Below are 20,094 nucleotides of genomic sequence, written 5' to 3'. Positions count from 1 at the left end.
GATAGTGAAAACTGAACGAGACTAAATTTGGTATTTTGAAAACTATCAAGACCTATATAAAGCACTTACTATTATTAAATTGGCTTCTCCATATTTACTGAGCATCTGCTATGTACCAGACTTTGTTCTCCATAGAAAGACCAGAGGATTGAAACAAAATTAAAAGTCCCTGCTCTGATGGATCTTTCCTTCTACTGGGAAAAGATTGAGAATATGCACACAAGTAAGGGAGATTTCAGAAAGTGATGAATACTATGAATAAAATAAGGTAACAAAGAAGTACTTAAGTAGGAAGGACCATTTTAGCTAAGAGAGTCAAGGAAAGCCTGTCTGAGCTGAAATTTGAATGTCAAAAAGTAACCAGCCCCATCTTAAAGGAAAAAGGATAGGAAAACATTTCCAACAAACAAAAGAACAAATGCCAAGGCCTTGGTACAAGCCTGTCCAGAGGAGAGACTGGTTGGAGCACAGTGGGCACGGAGGAAGAAGGGACAGAAAGGGAAACGAGCAAAGGGCAGTTTGCATACGGCCTCTTAGGCTATGGTAAGGTGCCTGGATTTGAATTTAACCAGCCCCAGCTTTTAACAAATTCAGGAACTAAAGCCCAAAGGTGACGTGACTTGTTCAAGGGCATGGAAACACTAAGGTTTCAGAAATTCGATCTCGTCACTTCCTGACAGTTGTTCTGCTTTACTGAGCTGCTTGGGAACAGCAGCTTTTGCGTGGGCCAGCTAAGGTCTTGGAGATGGAACCTGATACTCCGCTGCACTTTTTCAATTGCAATTCTTTTCCCCACAGTCTTTCTAATATGTTATTTTCCTCCTAGTAAAATGAATATATTCTCACCATGCAGCTATTTTATAAACAAAGGCAGAAACAGAAGTGATTCCAAACTCTGTAAGTTAACATAAGTTATTAAAATACTGAAATAGTCAAGAAGGAAATAAGACCTGGTGGGTGGCTCTGCAAACCAGCGCATCTGAGCTGTTCCACTGGGACGGTACAGCTGCACACTGAATCTAACAGGACCTGCTCCTGGATTTGGGGCAGGCATTGTCTCAAGAGTTGGGTCTGTTAAAGCCATCCATAGATGGTAGGGGCCTCTACCAGGCCCCTCTGTTAATATCTCGGAGAAAACTCACCAGGCCTGGGACCTGTGTCATAGAGGACACAGCCTTGGCATGATCAATGGGGTAACCAGTGTGATATGTGATGAGACCAAGTCTCTGGTATCATATTTTAATTTGAATCATTTTCCAATGCTCTGTTATTTCTCTTTTTATATAATATCAATATAACAGTACTTAACTCAAAAGGGTTATCATAATCAGGAAAAGTAGACAAGAGTGACTATCAAAGTATTGGCTTCATAATGCCCCTTCCCTTCCCACAACATCTTCTAGAATCAAGGGCTCTTTGTCCCAGATCAACATTCTGTATATAATATGCTGGTCCAAAAACTATTTAATGAGCACCTATTGAATGCCTTGAATTGTACTACATGCACGCAAACAATTAATATTTAGGGAGTGTCTACTAAGCACCAATCATTGTACCAAGTATGATATACCAACAGTGAGACATAGTTTCTGTCCTAAAAAGCCAAACACTTAAAGGGACAATTTCAAATTAGAATATTATTTAGGATCCTATTACTTTCAAATGCCAGAATGTATTCTCTTGGGAGGAAGAGAGGAGACAGGGATGCAAACTGGAGTAACCATAAGATTTCTTGGAAAAGGATGAGAGGAGAGAGGAGAGGGGGTGCTTGAGCTGGGCAGGATGAGGGTAAACCAAGAAGAGAGGTGGTGGCATTTCTGGCTGGGACAACAGCAGTGTGGGCACAGGTGGAGTGCAGGTGTAGAAAGGCAGAGGATGGTGGGGAGATAACAGCCCTGCCCCTGCATGGATGAAGTGCCTTGTGAGGAAAAGGACTGTTTAAGGGACTGGAGGCAAAAAAGACTGGGGGAGGTCAGACACCTGGGTACCAACTCTGCTTTGTCCCTATGATGAGAAAGTGGTCTTGTTGCTACCAGGTTGAAGAGCCTGGGAAGACTGATACTTGTTTAATTGTCTCATTGTTCTTACATTTTTCAGAATGTTCATAAAAGCCCCAGATACAAAAGGGCAGTAATGTGGCAGAATCCTCTCTAGCCTTTGTGTCTGTACTGAGGAGTCCCAGACAGCTGCATGTCCTGTTTGGAACCAGGAATTCAGGAAGAATAGCCAACATTCCTTGCATCTTATTTGATTCACCTCTTCCGTCAGCATTGTGAGTTTTTGGCTCCTTATAATGCTGAGAAAGCCTTCCTGCTAGTTCAGGCTGCGGTGTCTCTGCTAGGGGGTCCCCAGAGCCTCCTCTGCAAGCCCCTGTCAAAGCCCTCATCCCACTATATTGTGATTGCCTGTTGGGTCTGGCCCTCTAAGCCATTTGGTGATTACTGTTTCTGCCGCAACCACTTTCTTGCTGTATGTATGACATTGGTGGGGTCATGTCACTTCTTTAAACCTCAGTTTTCCCAAGTCTGAAATGGGCCTAATAGTTCCTGCTGCATGGAGCTTTGTAATATTTACATGAATCAAAGTGTTTAGCACACTATCTTGCACAGTATCAATGTTTTTGTATAAATTAGTAAGTACTAAGGAGAGTTCTTTGGCTGCAGGCAACAGAAACAAGCCCTAACTTCAGAAACTATAGAATTGATTGGAAGGATTTCTGATAAGTTTTTAGAATAAAATTTGAGTCTGAAGAACTAGACTGTAAAAGATAGTCCTCTGGGGCTCTGGTAGAAACTACAGGAAACTATCTGGGTTGGTGCCAACCCCTTGGTAAATCAAAGACTACGCAGCATCCTGGCAGCCCTCCCACCTCTCCACATGTGGAAGAGAGAGTTCTTCAGGAGAAAATCTGCATGTTATTGCTAGAAGAGAGTCAAAAGAGCCTGAGTAACCACAAATAAATACATTGTATCAGTTAGAAATAAGTCAGATACAAATAAGACCCAATTACAGTGGTTTAAACAAGAAGTGCAGAGGGAAGCAGTCCATGGCTGGCACACTGACCCCAGGATGCCCGCAGGGTCCCATGCTTTCTAGCCTTCCTCTCTGCCTCTTTCGCACACGGGTTTCTCAGCCCCACACCTTGTAGCCACATGTCTTATAGTCCCAGCATGGCTGCTCCACGTGCAGCAGGAAAAAGGAGAGTAGTCTCCTCTGATGTCCACTCCACCTCTTTGGATGAAACTGTAACACCTCACTTCTCCTAGCCACAGAGGAGCCTGGGGGGATTTTTTCAGTTTTTAAATATCCTTTGGTAGGTTTAAGCAAAGAAGGTGGGCATGGTTATCTATAGTGTCTGCTAACTGTCCACAGTTTAACGTTAATCTTAATAAACATTGACAGGAGGGAGGACATTCCAACTGGCCTGATCCTGAGGAATTTCTTGCCCTGACTCTTCCCTCCAAGGTGCTTATGAAAGTTGCAAAGGTATGGAAATCACTCCTTGGGGTCTGCAGAACCCTCTTCTGGCTCAGGAGAACCTGAGTCGCATTGGACACAGAGAATGAACTGGTTGACAGATGCTTTCCCAGAAGATGATTCTGGATAGTTCTCCATAGACAAAACTCCTTCTGCAGGGAAATGTCTCAGATGCCAGCACAACCCACTTCAATGGTCACACAGTAACAACAGAGGGAGAAAGAGAATATGTTACAATATGAACATGTCTTCCTAAGTGCCTGATTCCTTCTAAGTTCTCAATAAATGGAAGCTATTGTCTAAAGTCCTTCAGATCTACCTTTCTCAGCTTTCAATATTCAAAATCTAAAATCCAAGTAAGCCAGGTTCTTACACCGTTCCAGATAACAGCCCTCCACTGGGGCAGGGTCCCACGAGCAATCGCGGTGAAAGGTGCAGAGGAAGGAGTGAGGGGCTGGTCAGTCTCTGGGGACAGTTAGAAGTCCTCAGGTAAGAAAAATTGCCCCATTTCTTTCTCAACCCTCTTGCCACCCCTCCTCTAACCCCAAATACATTATTGTTCTTTCCAGTGAAACTATGTAAGCTTCAGACAGAAGCCTAGGCATAAACTGCCATGCTTTTTAATATTTTACAAAAGGGCTCAGTTTACCATCCATTTACTAGCCAGATTTTGTTGCATGTCAGCAATGTGTCACATGCTTTTGACGGGGGATTATATATATTATAATAAGTAAAACTGTGGTTAATGTTCAGAAAGTGCTCCTTGAGCCCCAGGCTCTGTGCTAGTGCTTTACATGAATGACCTTTCTTTTGGTTTTGTTTTGTTTTTTATATACAATACTATATTGGTTTCAAGTATATAACATAGTGATTTGCTAGTGACCTACATTATCAAATGCTCAACCTGAACCACTGTAATTACTCTCTATCAACATAGAAAGATGTTACAGATTTAATGGCTACATTCTCTATGCTGTATTTTCATCCCTGTGGCTAATTTATATACGATTGAGATTTTGTGCCTTTTTTATCCCCCTGGCCTATTTCACCCATCCACCCCTAACCCCTTCCCCATGGTAACCAGTCACTTCTCAGTGTCTATGAAGTCTATTGCTATTTTTTTTTGTTTGGTTTGTTTTATTTAGATTCCATATATAAGTGAAATCATGTGGCATTTGTCTTTCTCTGCCTGAATTATTTCGCTTAGCGTGGATCTATGTGTGAATGATCTTTTTCACTCAAACACAAAAACTCTACCATGTAAAAAAAGGTGCTGCCACTTGGTTTTACATGGGGGAGGGAATTAAAGATGAGGCAAGCTATGAAGTATGTCAAATATTGTAGCTCCAGATGGTAAAGCTGTGAGTCAGATACTCTCTTAATCACTAAACATACTGCTATCAATTTTTCTCAGCAGCCCTGAGACTCACATTGTCTTAACCTCATGCCTGAGGAACCCAGGACTCAAGGAAGTTGGTAACTTGACTTGCCCAAGGCCAGCAGCAGAGCTATGAAATGGCAGAGCTGGGATCAAACTCAGGCCATTTGAATCTTGAATGCAAAGCTGGGCTATCCCACAAGAGGGAATATCTTTAGCGCATTAACTCCCTGCCTGTAGCTCCGCTATCCAGATTAATGTACAATGTATAGTATAGTAAAGTGCACACACTCTGAAACCAAACTAGCTCTCTGATATCAGGCAGGTTTCTTAGCTCTCTAAGCCTCAGCTTATTTACCCATAAAAACAGAAGTAGCACCTACTCTATGGGTTTGTTGGACGCTTTTGATATATTAACCATTCTAGAGTTACTGTTCAATAACTATTGTTATTTTTCTCAAGCGTCTTTGCATCTCATTCATTTTCTAACTCACTGTATAGCCTTAAGGAATCTCCCCCTCTTTCTGGGTCTCAGTTCCCCCATATGCAAAATAGGAGGAAGTTGTCTCAATGGTCTCCAAGTTCTAGATGTCATTCCTTGCTTCTCACAATTCAGTCAGGCGTCAAGTGAGGCCACACTGTCTTGAGTGGCACCTAAGGCAACCATAAGGGGTCCTGAAAATAAGCACCTGGCTAATGTGAGTGATGGAAGTGCCACCAGCCCCAGGTTCTTATGATTAGTGTGGCTGTCAGTGGCTGAGTGCTCGCTACATGCCAGTTGCTCTGCAGAGCATTACAGATATGTTATCATATGTAATTCAAGAATCTGCTCATCCTTTTCCTTTTCTCTCTTGCTGACATGGCAAAATATTATATTTTACCTAAAAATATATATTGCAACATGGGCAGACAGGTGTGATGAAGTATCACATTAGCTAAAATAGATCTTGCAGCTAATGTGGGTGATAAGTACGCACAGGCACACACTGCTCATGCATATACTGAGGGAGAGAAGCCAGTGTGATCACCTTGTCAGGACCATCCACCCACTTCATACCTGTCTACACTGTTGACCCAGAAGAGGAAGATCTAACATGTATTGGGTAACAACTAAATTCCAGGCACTGCTATATGCACTTCCCATGGGCAGCCTCATCTACTCTTCATGTAGCTGTATGCAGGTACTATTATTATCTTTATTTATAGGTAAATATATGAGGCTCAAAGAGATTAAGTAGTTTGTTCAGCTAGGAAGTAGGAACCCTACTTGGCAATCTAACTCCAGAGCCTTTATAGTATTAACCACCACTCTTTAAATTTTCTATAGTTTCTGAACTTAAGCCCCTTTTTAAGAGCGGGAGACCATGTCCAGCTCCCTGAATAGTGGATCTTCCCTGGTCCTGGGGAAGTGCACAGGGGTGGTGTCCTCAGCAGGAAACCTAGCCCCTCAGTCCTCAAATCTTTGGTGACAGAGCTACCAGGTGAGGCTGCCCCATGGATATTTTGACTTCCCATATGTCACCAGGCAGACGTTAACTGGACCACTAGTCAGAGATGACCTCCTAGTCCAGAGACATGGCCTCCTACAGCCTGCTCCAGCCCTTGCTGACCTCGGGTATGGGGAGAGATGAGCATACAGCCACTCAGCCTGCCTTCACTCCTTTCAGAACAAATATGAAAACACGAGGCTGGCAGGGTCATGCTCCACTCCTGTTACGCTGTTGTGGGATCCGTGACCCCTGCAGGGAGCAGCCAGGCTGCAGCCTCGTCCAGCTTGTGACAGACACTGGTTCAATGATGCCTGGGTTTGTCCGCAGAAAGCAAAATGGGATGTATCAAGGCTTTGGTAATATTTCATTTGCAGTGGACCATCAGATGCTTAGGTATTTAGCATTTTGTGCAAAAGGAAAGGGTGGATTCATGTCATTACAAGCTTTCCACTTAGTGGATCTACTGTGGCTCTGGTGCCTCAATGGTTCTACAAAGCCCACTCACAACTCAGACAATAAAATGTGTTTGGGCCTGTAAAAGCCTGTATGCTGAGGTCTGCAGTAAGCACATGTCTCTCTCTCTGCTAGGGATGGTGAGCTGAGGACCGCGGGTGATATGCCTTCAAGTCGTGGCACCTGCCAGCCCCTCAGTCTCACTGCAGTACAATTGGCAACAGACTTCTCTGAGCACCAGCCTAATGACTTAGAAACTTGGAATCTGCAGACCAGCCTCCTCCAGTCTTTGATCTGACACAAGCTGCAAAGGCCTGAGCAAGGTGGCCTTCTGGGTCTCAGCCTTCTCTCTATAGGATGTGATGTCCAGACCAGATGGTATCTAAGATTCCTTCTTCTTCAGAATGCCACTTGGCAAATAAAACATTCTCAGCCATAAGCTGCTTTTGCTAATAGCCATTCATAGTATTAATTTTTGAGGCAAGGTAGCTGATCTATGAGGTTGTAGTCTCAAAGAGGACAGATTTGTTTTGTTCAAGATTCTATCTCCAGCATCTGACAGTACCTGGTAAAGAGTGGGTGTTTAATAAACATCAGATGTGTGGACAGGTCAATTTCTCTTCTGAATTAAATATGGCCTTCCATGGATACTCACGTGTTCACATGTAGCCAGCAGGGCTGAACTCATCCTCTGGTGTAGACTCCCTCACACAAAGCATGTCCACGCTGACTGCTGGTGACAAACTCCTGAAGCTAACACAGTGGATCCCCTTAGTCATCTGACTTTATGTTCCCCTCATTTCCTCTATCACTTACAGTTGACACATCTTTGCAGCAACAATGTCCTTTCCCATCTCTCAGAATGTTCCAAATCAGTTGTCTGGTTACCTAATATGCGCTAGGGTTTTCTCACAGGTCCTACAGGGAAAAAGTTTAGGACAATCTGGGCACTGACATCGGGAGTCTATGGCTCTTTGGGAAAAGAAAAGATGCTCTATTTTTCTCTGTCAATTGCAGTTCTTGCCCTGATATTCTTTTTTTTTCTCCATCATGGAGTGTCCATTCCTTTTCCCAGAGCCGATTTAAAAGCTCTGTTCCACTCTCCCATTCTTTATCTCCCAAAATGCCTGACATTTTTTCATTTTCAGGGAACTTTGACCCTACTAGTTCTCACCCACACTTATGCCACCATCCTTTACCTTGGTGAATGTTTAATAGAGTGTTGTAGGGGACCCTGGAGTCAGGAGGGGCCTATTTGTTTCTCTAAGGTCACACAGCAAATCAATCCCAGGGCCAGTCTGGGAAATTGAATGCCCAGGCTTACTCGGTTAGTGTCTCCTGCCCACGAGAATATTTTTGGAAATCTTAGCATCTGTCTGAGGTGTTACCAAAGCAAAAAGATTTTTCTTATAAAAACAATGGTCTTTTTTCTAGAATTTTATCTCACACTTAAAAATGGCAAAGAACTTCTATAAAACATTTGAATCTGAACTTTCACTCTGTGAACAGGAATGTGCTTATTTTTAGTTATCGTATTAAACTCTTTTGCATATGATCTCATATCTTCACGCTTTCAAGGATTAGTGGAAACAGGTGTATTTTAGAGACTGACCAACAGATGTGGGCTTTGATCTTGGTTCTGTTACTCACCAGCAATGTAGCCTTGAGCAAGTTCACTGAACATTTTTTCATCAGCAGAATGTGGGTCCTTTATATAAAGAACTATTTTTCATGTGGTCACTGGGAAAATGGAGTGAGTGGGATTCATGGAAGGTAATGCTTAGCAGATAACAGGAGTTCAATAACTTACTGCCTAAATCAAGTTCAACAATTGGTTTCTGGCTGTGCATAAGGTCCTGTGGCAGGCTACAGAAAAAGCTGACCCTGCAGATGCATTCATTCCCAAAGCAAATATTTGATATGCATGTGCTTCCTGTCCTGTCCCCTTATTTCCAAGTCTCAGCACATGTATCGCCACGGAGAGGACTTCCCTTCCACTGTATCTAAAATCAGCCCCTAGGCACTCTTCACTCTTCACCATGTCACACCTTGTACATTTCCTTCACGGTATAGCAATGTCTTGTTGGTTTAAGTGTATGTTGGCTGCTGCTTCATTTTCCCCGTCTGTGAAATAGGAATAGTGATGACAAGGGTTCTCTGGGGTGGTTTAAGGATTCAATAAAATAATGTAAGGAAAGTGGTTGAGTCCACAGAGTTCAACAACTGTTGATTTATTTTCACATACAAAAGGGAAGTAGAATAAGCAGAGAAGAGAAAGTAACGTGAGCAGGGGGAAAGGGAGGGAAGGAAAGAGATTTGCAGGGAGGAGATGGCTTGTCTGTAACTGGAGGTGCCCATAGTTGAGGGCAGGAGATGGAGGGCAGCGGCCAGTGGCAGGTGCTCTACAGGAGCTGCTGGCCTGTGTGTCTGAGCTCCTTGCTGCTTCAGGAAAGAACAAAACGATGACAGCAGAGCCCTCTGCTCCCTGTCTGGGCTGTGGGCTTCCCGCTTAGAGCGCCGGGTGCAGCTCCTCGCCTCTGCTCCCTGGGAGGGGAGCCCCCTCGAGGCCTGCAGGGCAACAGTCGCCCCCTGGTTCCTTCTTTCCCTCCCTCTCACCGCTGTGAAGTGACCTCACCAGCGTCCCATTCCAGAATACCCAGAGTCAGTGGGCTGCATCATCCCCACCTTCGGAAGCTCTGATTCTGAGCTCACCAGCCAGAGGAAATCCATGGCTGCCACTTTGTTGTGGGGTCGCTGTTGTTTTCCATATAATTTTGTCATTGCTCTTAACAGCCTTTTTGAGGTAGAAGTGCCATACAATTTAGGCTGTGACGTATGTGTACACTGGGAAGCCACCACACAACCCACCTAATAAACACCCCCTCATCCCCAGATTTCCTCAGCCCCTCCTAGTCTCTCCCACCACCACCATTCCTGCCCCCAAAAGCTGTCTGCTTGGCTGCATCTTCTGTTCCCTTTTCACCTTCTTGTTTTCAGTAACTAGACAATCTGATGTTACCCCAGGGTTCCTTTTTTTCTGGGAGTGAGTCCTCATGGTATTCTTTTCCACATCCCCCAATGCCTGAGCAGCTTCTGGAAGGCAGCGGTGCCTCTCATTGTTCCCCACTCACATGGAAATGCTCCCGTGCTGACTGCCTGTCACCTTCGGTTTTCCTACGGAAGCGGAAGTAAGGCACCCAGGAGCTGATTTGGGCACCAAGACGGAACAGAAATCGCGGCTTCATTCATTCAGCAGAAGGGAGGCTCTTCTGTAGGAGGCTTTGTGTGTGCGGGGGACGGCAGCACAGACAGGTTCCTTGCCTTGCAAAGCTTACAGCCTAGAAGGAGGAACTGAGCACTTCCAGGGGAAAGAAATAGTTTTTGAAGGAAAGCGAAAAGCATGCAGTGACAAAAAAACTGAGTTTGTTTTCCTTTGGAATATAAAGCGTAAGGAAAGTGCTGCCAGAATGGAAGCAGTTGATTGAAGTTTCCTTCTTACCTGAAAGTCTGGGGAAGCCTAGGGAGCCAGGTTCCAGGTTGGGTTCTCAGCAGATGCTAAGGACCTGAGACAGAAAAGAAACTGAGGCCTCAAGGGGCCAGCAGGCCAGCAGGGCTGGAGCATGAGAGAAACAGCAAGAGGCCTGGGAATGCAGCTGGAGGGACAGGCAGGGGCCAGATCGCAGAGTCCATGAGGGCCTTGGAAGGAGTTTGGGTTTTATTCTAAATGTAATGAGAGGCCATGGGAAAGGCTCAGTCAGAGAAGTGGTATAATTTGATTTGTTAAAGATTATGGTTTCTCATTAATTGGACATAAATGATGATAATGCTAATTTTCTGATTAAAACAATTACGAAGTAATTGTGAAAATACTAGTCATAATCTCTGTCCTATGGCACTTTGGCTCAGAGAAAAATAACAAATGGCTATTTTACATTGAAGCATGCTGTCTGCCAAGCACAACTCCGGGCATTTATCTATATTTCTCATTTACCTTTACAAAACATGTATTCCTATTTTGCAGATGAGAAAATTGGATGAGAAGTCAAATAATTTTCCCAAGCTTACCAAACTTTGAGACTAGCTTACTGAAGTAAATCAACAGCCAGGAGAAAGTCTCTTTCTTATCAAAAGTCACCTCAACTTTTTTCTTTTTAAACCTGTTTCCCAGCCTTTGTGGAGGCTAATGGCTTTTAGAAAGAAAAGTAGGTCATGCACTGAAAGGAAACAGTAGTGGAGAGAATCCTGGGGGTGTAGGACGGATGCTGGTGAGACTGCAGGCAAATGACAGAGTGCCACAAGGTCACCCAGCATGCCTGGAAGGTTATGTCCACCTGGTGAAGTAACGCAGGGGCGAGTCACAGAAATGAGACCATTCTGGCAACACAAAACATTTGGCAAAGAGGATCACACCTCAGCAACTACACAGACATAGATATATCTTCCAACACAAAAGACCTTGAAAAATTGAATGTAAAATTACCATGTGACGCAGCAATTCCACTCCTCAGTATACAGCCCCTAAAAATGAAAATAAGTATTAAAAAATATATATTTAAGGGAAAGGTCACAGCAGCATTAGGCACAGTCCTCAAAAGGTGAAAACAACCCACACATCCATCAAATGATGCACAGATAGGTAAAATGAGGCATGTGGAGACAATGGAAATTAGTCATTTTATGAGTTTGTGGTACACACTGCAGTGCAAATGAGCCTTGAAAATATGTTAAGTGAAAGAAACCAGACATAAAACATCACATATTGTGTGATTCTACTTCCATTAAATATCCAGAACAGACAAATCCATAGAGATAGAAAGGAGATGCATGGTGGCTGGGGGCTGGGAGCAGTGTGGACTAGCGAGTGACTTAATGGGTGCAGTTTTCCCCCTTGGCATGATGAAAATCTTGAAACTGGACAAAGGTGATGGTTGCAAAACTTTGTGATTGTACTAAATGGCACTGTTTGTACACTTAAAGATGACTGATTTTAAGTTCTGTAAGGGATGTATGTTTTACCTCAGAAAAACTCAGTGTAGTCATGGGTAACACCCAAGATCCCTAGCTGAGAAACCCTTAACAGCCCATAAAGAGAATCTCTAGGTAATCTTTACTTAATCCTTGTACATCTGTGAAACACCTACTATGTTAGGTATCAGCTTGAGCCCAATAATACCTGGTCTCTGCCTTCAAAGAGTTTATGGTCTAGTGGAGGAAACAGACATCAGTCAAGTAATCACAAGAGTATAAATTATGAATGTGATAAATGCTCTAAAGGAGAAAATGCCAGGAAAGGGTCAGAGAAGACTTCCCTGAGTAAGTGGCATTTGAATCTCCTGAAGGAATTTATTAGGGGCCGGGGAGGCAGTTTGAGGTGGAGAGGGAAAACGCTGAGGAAACAGCATGTGCCAAGGCCCAGTGGCAGGAGATTTCATGGTAGAGGTCAGAACCTTGAAGCTCTTCTGGTGGGTTGTAAAAGTGAGAACTCCAGGATAAGTTAAGTCTAGAAGGCAGTGTGGAACCTGGAGGGAGTCAGCTCACACAGAGCCCTGAAGGCCGCATTCAGGATTTTGGCCTGAGTCCTTAGAAAAGTAAGAAGAAAACAGCCCCCAAACACACACCCTGTGTGTCTTCATTCTGTGCTCTGCCTTTCCTGTCCTCACAGTTCTTACCATGCCTGCCATGTCTTTGCCTACTGTCTGTCTCCCACCACTTCTCCATAAGCTCTGGAAGGGTGGGGACTGTCTGTTCCCTGATACATTTACAGCACACAGCAGGTACTAGGTGCTCAAAGACTAGTTGAATCAATTCATGGATTTCCATTTTGAAAATACCACTCACACTACAGTGTGAAGAATGGGTTGGTTTGGGATGATAGACGAGGCAGGGCAGCTGGCTGCTCTATCCTAGAGTAAAAAGAAGCGCTGGGGTTGGGTTATATCCCCTGAGAAGCCCTGTGTGTGCCGCCCTGTCTGGGGTGGGCAGCAGCTGGCTTGTCTGCAAAAAGCAAGTCCTATCCTGAAGACTAAGACCCTCTTCTCAGCTGAGCATTCTGGCCCCTTATTTCAGATGGCATTACCAAGAGGGTAAAAGGTCAGAGGTCAGAGGGTAGGAGAACAACCATTCAGGGAGCAGTGTGGGAGGGCTGGAGCCATCTGTCAGAGTTGTGCAGTTGCTGGGGGAGCTCTGGGATAGGCATCCAGAAACATGGGTGTACCCCAGTCCCCAGATGTTTCTCCATGAGACTTTCCCTGTTAACCTCTCTGGTTCTCCATCATATTAAGGAAGTAAATGATGAATTTCATCCAGATAACTTATCTTTAGCCTATTTTTTTATCACAGATGATTTTTATCTACTGTTTTGATAATAGCAACTTATGCTTATTTATTTGAGCTACTGCGACAAACAGTTACTGTGTTATGAGTGATAATGAATTGTACTGTGAATTCAGTAACACTTTTAATAGGATTTCTATTTCATTATTCCCAGTAACACCTACATCTCAAAAATAGTATATACGTGTACACAAAATCTGATACTTATTCAACCTAGAGATAATGACAAATGCTCACATATTTGCAGGCCCCGAACACCTAGTCCACAGCCTCATGAAGTAGGAATCACTGGAATGAAAAATGTCAAAGATCATAATCTCGGAAAAAAGCAAAACAAAGCAGACTACAGAAAGGCAAATGGAATGGCTTCACAGACTACACTGACATTGAGCTGCTTTTTCTGCTCCCCTCTGCTTCCTGGTTCCAGACAGGTGATGATACCTAGCACAAAGGCCCCCTGGGAGAAAGGGCCACCCAGGTTCATGAAGCACATCGCCTTACTCGCTGGCCAGGTGAAACGTTCTTTCACCAGCATGCAGGCCCTGGGCTGATTTCCAAAATGGCTCACAACATGAGGAAAGTTCAAAGAAGCTGCCTGGGCATCAGTGGGATTCTGTTGGCTGCTTAAGAAAGTTTATCAGAAGCAGAACTTGGGTCTGTGAAGCAGAGAGACATGAGTTTGGAAACTGGTGTTGCCCTCTCTCTTGGCCTCTGTTGCATTTATGCTTTTCTAATAGATTCCTTTGTCAGAGGCACTGATTTTCTTCTCCCCAAGCTCATTAATTTCTCGACATTAATACATTTCCCTGGTCCTCTAATTAGGCACCACTTCTCACATATTTATGGTAGCAAATGCCCATGGGCTCGTACTGCCCCTTCATATACACAGAGGCCAGTCCACACTTGTGATCTGTGCTCCAAATGCATGTGTAGGCATGCAGGAGCCACTTACCAAGTGTGATTCACGGAGGACTCCTTTGCCCATAGCTTTTTATTCAATACATTAAACAAATCTTTGAGCAACTACTGCATTCCAGGTGCTCTTCTAGGTGCCTGAGATTTCTGCAGAGAACAAAAGACAAAAATCTCTGCTTCCTAGCATAAGTAAATTATATCACAGCCCGGCAGTTTAAAAATGCCTACTAGGAAAAAACAAAGAGTGGAATACTAGAGGCTAGGGTGCTCCAGTGTGGCAGTGGGGTGGGTGTGTCTGTAAATTGGTCATTGAGAAATTGACTCTTAACAGTAACTTGTTTCAGGGAAGAGTTAGCCATGCATATGTGTGGGGGCAGAGTGCTCCAGACCTCGGGGACAGCGAGTAAGAGACCCAAATGACTGGTATGTGTCCAAAGATGAGTGAGGAGGTCGATGTGGCTGAAGTTTCGGGAGTGAGAGAGGGTCGGGTCATAGCGAAGTGGAGGTCAGAGAAGTAATAGGTGCAGATGGTCTGAAACCACAGAGACCTCCGTGGGACGTGGGGTCTGCCCGGGAGTAAAATGGGGGCCGATGCCGAGGTTTGATCAGAGGAGTGATGAGATCTCACTTTGTGTTTTATTCGTTACTTGCTTGTACTTCTGTTCCCCAAATAGTTTTAACGCCAATTGAAAATTGGTGCTTAAATCAGTTGCATTAGAGCTTGCAAAATGCTTTTTCCAATTCTGTCCCTCATTCTACCTTTATCAGCTGACATTTCTAAAGTAGAGCTTTCTCTCATCAACTCTGGATATTTGATTGTCTGGGAATACCTTTCTTGCTGGAAAGTTAAAAAAAATGCTCTGGTTGTTCTCTTTAATAGAAAAATTTCAAGGAAATTTGTTGTTGTTTTTAAATAGCCACCTCAGATAGAGACAAAATTGCCTTATGCTCTAGGTCTCTCCCACTGTATCCTTCCTACGTTGTCCTTCCTTAGTATTGGGGATGAAATTCCAGCAGGGAGCCATTCCTGGAGTTAGCGCTCATTGTTTGGGGTCCCCTTTTGGACGGTGCCCCCATGATGCCTGGAAGGATAAAGGATGACCCTGGAGGAGGGGGCATAATAACTCTCCCCCGGATGGTTGGTTAGAGGAACCAATTGTGCCCAGATCCTATAAACGATAGTGCCATGCCCCTGCTTAACGACTTCCATTACTCAGTTCGATCCAAATGGCTTCACCCAGCTTTTAAGTCTCTGTGAAATACGTGCTCAGACTGTCTTGATTCCTTGATTCCTTCCTGTTTCCCCCCTCCTCTTCTTTCCCTCTTCTCTGTCTATCCCTCTGTCACGCTGTAACAAACACACGCACGCACACACCCCTACAATCTGGATACTTACAGCCCCTCTAAACTGCCCAGTATCCCAAACCACACTCTATTCTATCCTATCTCAGGATTCTTTCTATGGTATAATTTTCCCTGGGGATGTCCTTCTCCAGAGTTATCTATACCTGTTGAATTTCATCCTTCCGATCTTCCATCAAACGCTCTTTCCCTGCTCCCCACCCTAAGCAGACCCCAAAGCTGAAATCCGATCCCTCCTGTGCTGCGCCCCCACACCACTTTGCCCATCCCCCTCGCTTTGTTTCTCATGTTCTCGCCTGTATGAAAGTTACTTGTTTTCCTGGCTCTACCAGCCACTGATTTACAAACGTCTTGAAACATGAGGCAGTTGCACTTATTTTGAAATTTCTCCCAGTGGCTACGAATGGTGTCTGGGTCACGGTATGTGCTCAAACACTTGTGTAAAGGAATGTATACAGCAGCTCTAGGACTTTTGAAGTGCTTTCATTCATACATTTAACCAATGCATACCAAGCACCTCAAATAATGGGTACCATGGAGAAGAGAAAAGTGAGTCAAAGAGTAGATCCTGCCTTCTGGGCATCCAGTGTAGGAGAGAGAGGACATGTATGTAACTCCTTAAATTATAAACTAAGAAGAGCTCGAAGCTACAGAGGCAAGAACTATACGTCAAATTCACTCTGGTGTTTCTCTTTGCACTGCCACTGTATTTTCTCCAACAGATTATGAATCAGACCATCAGCTAGGATGGAAACTTCCATAAATTCACCAGGGATTTTCTCTTCTGCCCCAAAGACCTCTCAGTGCCATGCTGACACCCATGCTAAGCAAAGAATAAAGAGATGCCATGTTTTTTCTCTCTCTTCCTATTTCAGATTGGAGTCCCACTTAAATTGGATTTTAAGTCTTCGCTTGCCACCAACAACCAGGACTTTTATTTTCATGATTCCTATAAATTAGGAATCAGTACTATTAATCCTGAGGTTTAGCCAAGGTGACCATAAACTCCAGCTTCCTCTGGCTTGCCTGAAAAGTCATTTCTGGGTATGTTGTTTACATGGGGTTATCAGCCAGCCTTGCAAAAGCACCTGGAGAGAAGACAGATACTCACTAAGGAGTGTTTTCTCTTATTTCCTGCCAGTTCAGACTCTCCGTTCCCCATCTGGGCCATGCAGGGTGTTACCTTTCTTGTTAGAATCACAGTGTGCTCCTTGCATTAACCCTCCTTATTAAAACAGAGAGTGAAGAACAATCAGAGCTTTGCAGTTCTCCCTCTCAGCTCATCAGTTTTCTCTGTTTACTTACTCATTCACTTATGTATTCATTTATTCAACAAATACTGATTAACCACCTCCCTTTTTATATACTCTGCCTATTTCCAAAAGAATCAGAGGTGGCTTGCAGGATTAAACATATGCAAAACAGAGAAGCCAGGGCTAAAGACAGAAAGGAAGGGGGAGGCATGGCCCCTAGCTCCAAAGGTGGTTGGAATTCCACCCTGGCTCTATTCTAGCAAATGAGATTTGTTGTACTTCTGAGTTTTTTTCTTTCTGCCCAACCAAAACATGCAAATTTGTATGCGGAGTGTAACTTTTTGCTGCTACTAAATACATTTATTGAGCATCCAGTGGAATGCTTTGTTCTTATTGCCAAATGCCTTTAGAATAAATGGAAGAATGAATTCACTGGTACCCAAATTTTAGTCATTTGCATGCCACCTTTCAAATGTTTACTTAACTATATTACTGCTATTTATTTTGTAGTTTTTAAGAACTTAACATTGAAATTTATTTAAATAATACTTATCCCTTCCATAAATGGAATATCTGCATCAAACGTCATAACTAGAAAGTAATGACAATGTAAATTAAAAATGAGATCACATTGCAGGTAAACAATGGCATTTACCTAAATCTCTGAGCTGTGGTGTCTTTCTTGGTGTTACAGGGCATAGTAACATGTGTTAAGGATTAAAATCATGCAAACTCCAAATTGAAATAGGCAATTCTTTTGATCATATCAGTAGGAAAGGAAACTGAAAAAGGTACAATGTTATATTATTACTTGTAAGCAGCATCTCGCATTATCTCATGCTGCCCAAGACCCTTTTTAGGTATCATCCCCCTCCCTTGAGAAACATTGATCACCTAATTAAAGCTGGAATTTGTGGGTAGAGTTGCTTTGCTACCTGGAAGATATGAAAGTACTTTGCTGATACACACATGGGGTTCATTCAAGTATAACATCAAGCCACTGTCACCTACACCCTTTGTTACCAACAAGGAATTACTGCAATATGGTTGAGTTGGCCCGGGAACACAGTGCGTGTCTCTGAGGGGTTCATAGTCCAGATGAGAGTTTGAAAGGCTTGCTCGGTTCCAGCAGCAGTGAATGTGTATTACTTAACAGTATTCGGTTGCATATAAACAGTATGCTGGACAGCAAAGGGAACAATTAGTAAATTTGGAAAGTCTTAAAAATTCAAAATGTTTCGTTCACTTATTAGATGGCTAGTTTCAAAGTGCTTAGATTTGAATACTGATTACTTCTTCTCATACTCTACTGTATTCATCAACCTTTCACATCAGTGATACACCAATGAGATCACTGGCCTCTGACCTCCAGATCAGAGACAGAGAGTTATGCTTTTGTTTGGTTTTATAAGAAAAACTATATAAGATGGTAGGTTTTCATAATAGAATATGAACTTTTTCTGATCAGATGTTCATCTGGCTTAGAAGTGGGGTTCTTATTGGAAAACAGAGAGGGTTTTTTGTTAAGAAAATCCCACAGTTCACATCAGAGGTTTCAGCAGAGGAAACGTTAATGCAGGTGGAAAAATTGAGTAAAGCCTCATTGTGCCCCCTGTGATGTTCACTTGTAAATTTAAATAAGTGAAAAAGAGTAAAAACAATGAAATGAGCTAAACGACTGTAGGTTTTCCCTGAGATAATAACCATTGTTCAACATGTTCAGGCTGATCAGGGAGACAGAAGAATTGGGACACAAAGTCAAACAGGCATGAACTCTTCGTGTAAAATCAGCCACTCCTCCACCTTGGGGGTGATGTTGGCAGTGGGGCAGCTTCTCCTGAGAAGGAAAGGTGGTGGTAGTTTCCGTACAGGAGCTTCAGGGGCCAGGCCAAACATGTCTGTGCAAACCAGGCTTAATACTCCTCCAGCCTTGTCCTGCTCAGGATTTGGTCAGTTTCCACACTTCTTAGGGATATTACCCTTTAGGTCTGTTAAATGGCATGTGTGCAGTGCAAAATGAAGCCAGAGCCACAGGTGTGCTTGAGAACCTCTGATATGAGGAGTAATATTACCATATGCCTTGAGTTCTGAGATGTCAGCAATTATATACCTTCTTGTAAATTAAGTGACAGCCTTTGGGGATTAAAAATATTTCATTAAAGGCGCACATCAAGTGTAAGATATACCATGATTTCACAAACATTAGTATGTGAAAACTATATCATAATATGCCCTTTGGTCTTATGAAACTAATTTGAATAGAATTAATAGAAACTAATTCCCACAGAATTACCCAGAAAATAAAAAAGCTACCAAGACATATATACAATAGAATATTATTCAGCCATAAGAAGAAAAGAAATTCTCCATTTCAACAACATGGATGGAGCTAGAGGGTATTATGCTTAATAAGCCAGGCAGAGAAAGACAAGTACCAAATGATTTCCCTCGTTTGTGGAGTCTAACAACAAAGTAAAACCAAAGGAACAAAACAGCAGCAGACTCACAGACTCCAAGAAGGGACTAGGGGTTACCAAAAGGAAGGTCTAGGAGGCGGGGGTGGGGAGGGAGGGAGAAGAGGAATAAAGGGTATTATAATTAGCATACATGATGTGGGGTGGGGGTGGGTCACAGGAAGACAGTGTAGCACAGAGAAGACAATAGTGACTCTATAGCATCTTACTACACTGATGGACAGTGACTGCAATGGGGTGGGGGGGGGACTTGTAACCACAATATTGCTCATGTGAAACCTTCATAAGATTGTATATCAATGATACCCTTAAAAAAACGCTACCAAGGATAATGGAGTATTAATCACTGATGAGGTTGATGGAAAATCAAACATGAACCTGTCCTCCTATTATTGTCTTTGTCCCACTTCAAAGTAATTATAATGTAGGATTGTGGGAAGGGCCACTTATGGACACAGAGTTGGGAAACGTCTACATTATGTTACTGCTGTGATTGCAGAGATGGGGTTCATTCCCTGCACAGGCACCCTAAGTCCTGGCAGACTTAGGAGATCAGAAATAAGGACTGTCAGATCAATGTGATACACTGGTGAGAAAGTGGAGATGGAAAATGAAAGAGGCAGTGAATTGACAGCAAGCAATGTGGCTGCTGACTACAAGGAGTATTAGAATGGAGACAAATTCTGAAGATGTTCAACAAGATTTTGGAAGTCTTTCCCAAGACTACTGAGATGCAAGCATGTCCCAGGCAAGCATATGGTGCCTGGGCTCTTCCTGTTGAGCTACAGCCTGAGATACCCTCACATCTGATACCTCTGCCTCCACCAGGCCATTCAGAAGAGGTACCAGGGAAACAACACTGGACAATCAAATATTTGAGTCTAGCACCATGGTATCCAGAGCCTGCTGTTCTTGGACCAGCACCCTAAGAGGTACTTTAGACACCTACTACTCATAGT

The 20,094-nt window shown here is 43.4% G+C and overlaps 1 protein-coding gene across 3 annotated transcripts in view; it reads left to right on the top strand.

The window, feature by feature from the left end:
* The window catches only part of ATP10B (ATPase phospholipid transporting 10B (putative)), a 278,859-nt gene that overhangs the window by 16,462 nt on the left and 242,303 nt on the right, over nt 1-20,094 (top strand). The window contains exon 1 of one of the 3 annotated variants that reach the window (XM_073231741.1): nt 19,961-20,067. The exons of the other annotated variants lie outside the window; for them this stretch is intronic. The gene's annotated coding sequence lies outside the window, so the exon portion shown is untranslated. Of the gene's footprint in view, nt 1-19,960; nt 20,068-20,094 lie in introns of those variants that run through there. 3 annotated transcript variants of the gene reach the window in all.

This window comes from Manis javanica, chromosome 1, assembly GCF_040802235.1.
Source record: "Manis javanica isolate MJ-LG chromosome 1, MJ_LKY, whole genome shotgun sequence".
Taxonomy (NCBI): Eukaryota; Metazoa; Chordata; class Mammalia; order Pholidota; family Manidae; genus Manis; species Manis javanica.
The sequence above is the reverse complement of the archived record's forward strand: the minus strand, read 5'-3'. Positions and strand labels throughout refer to the sequence as shown.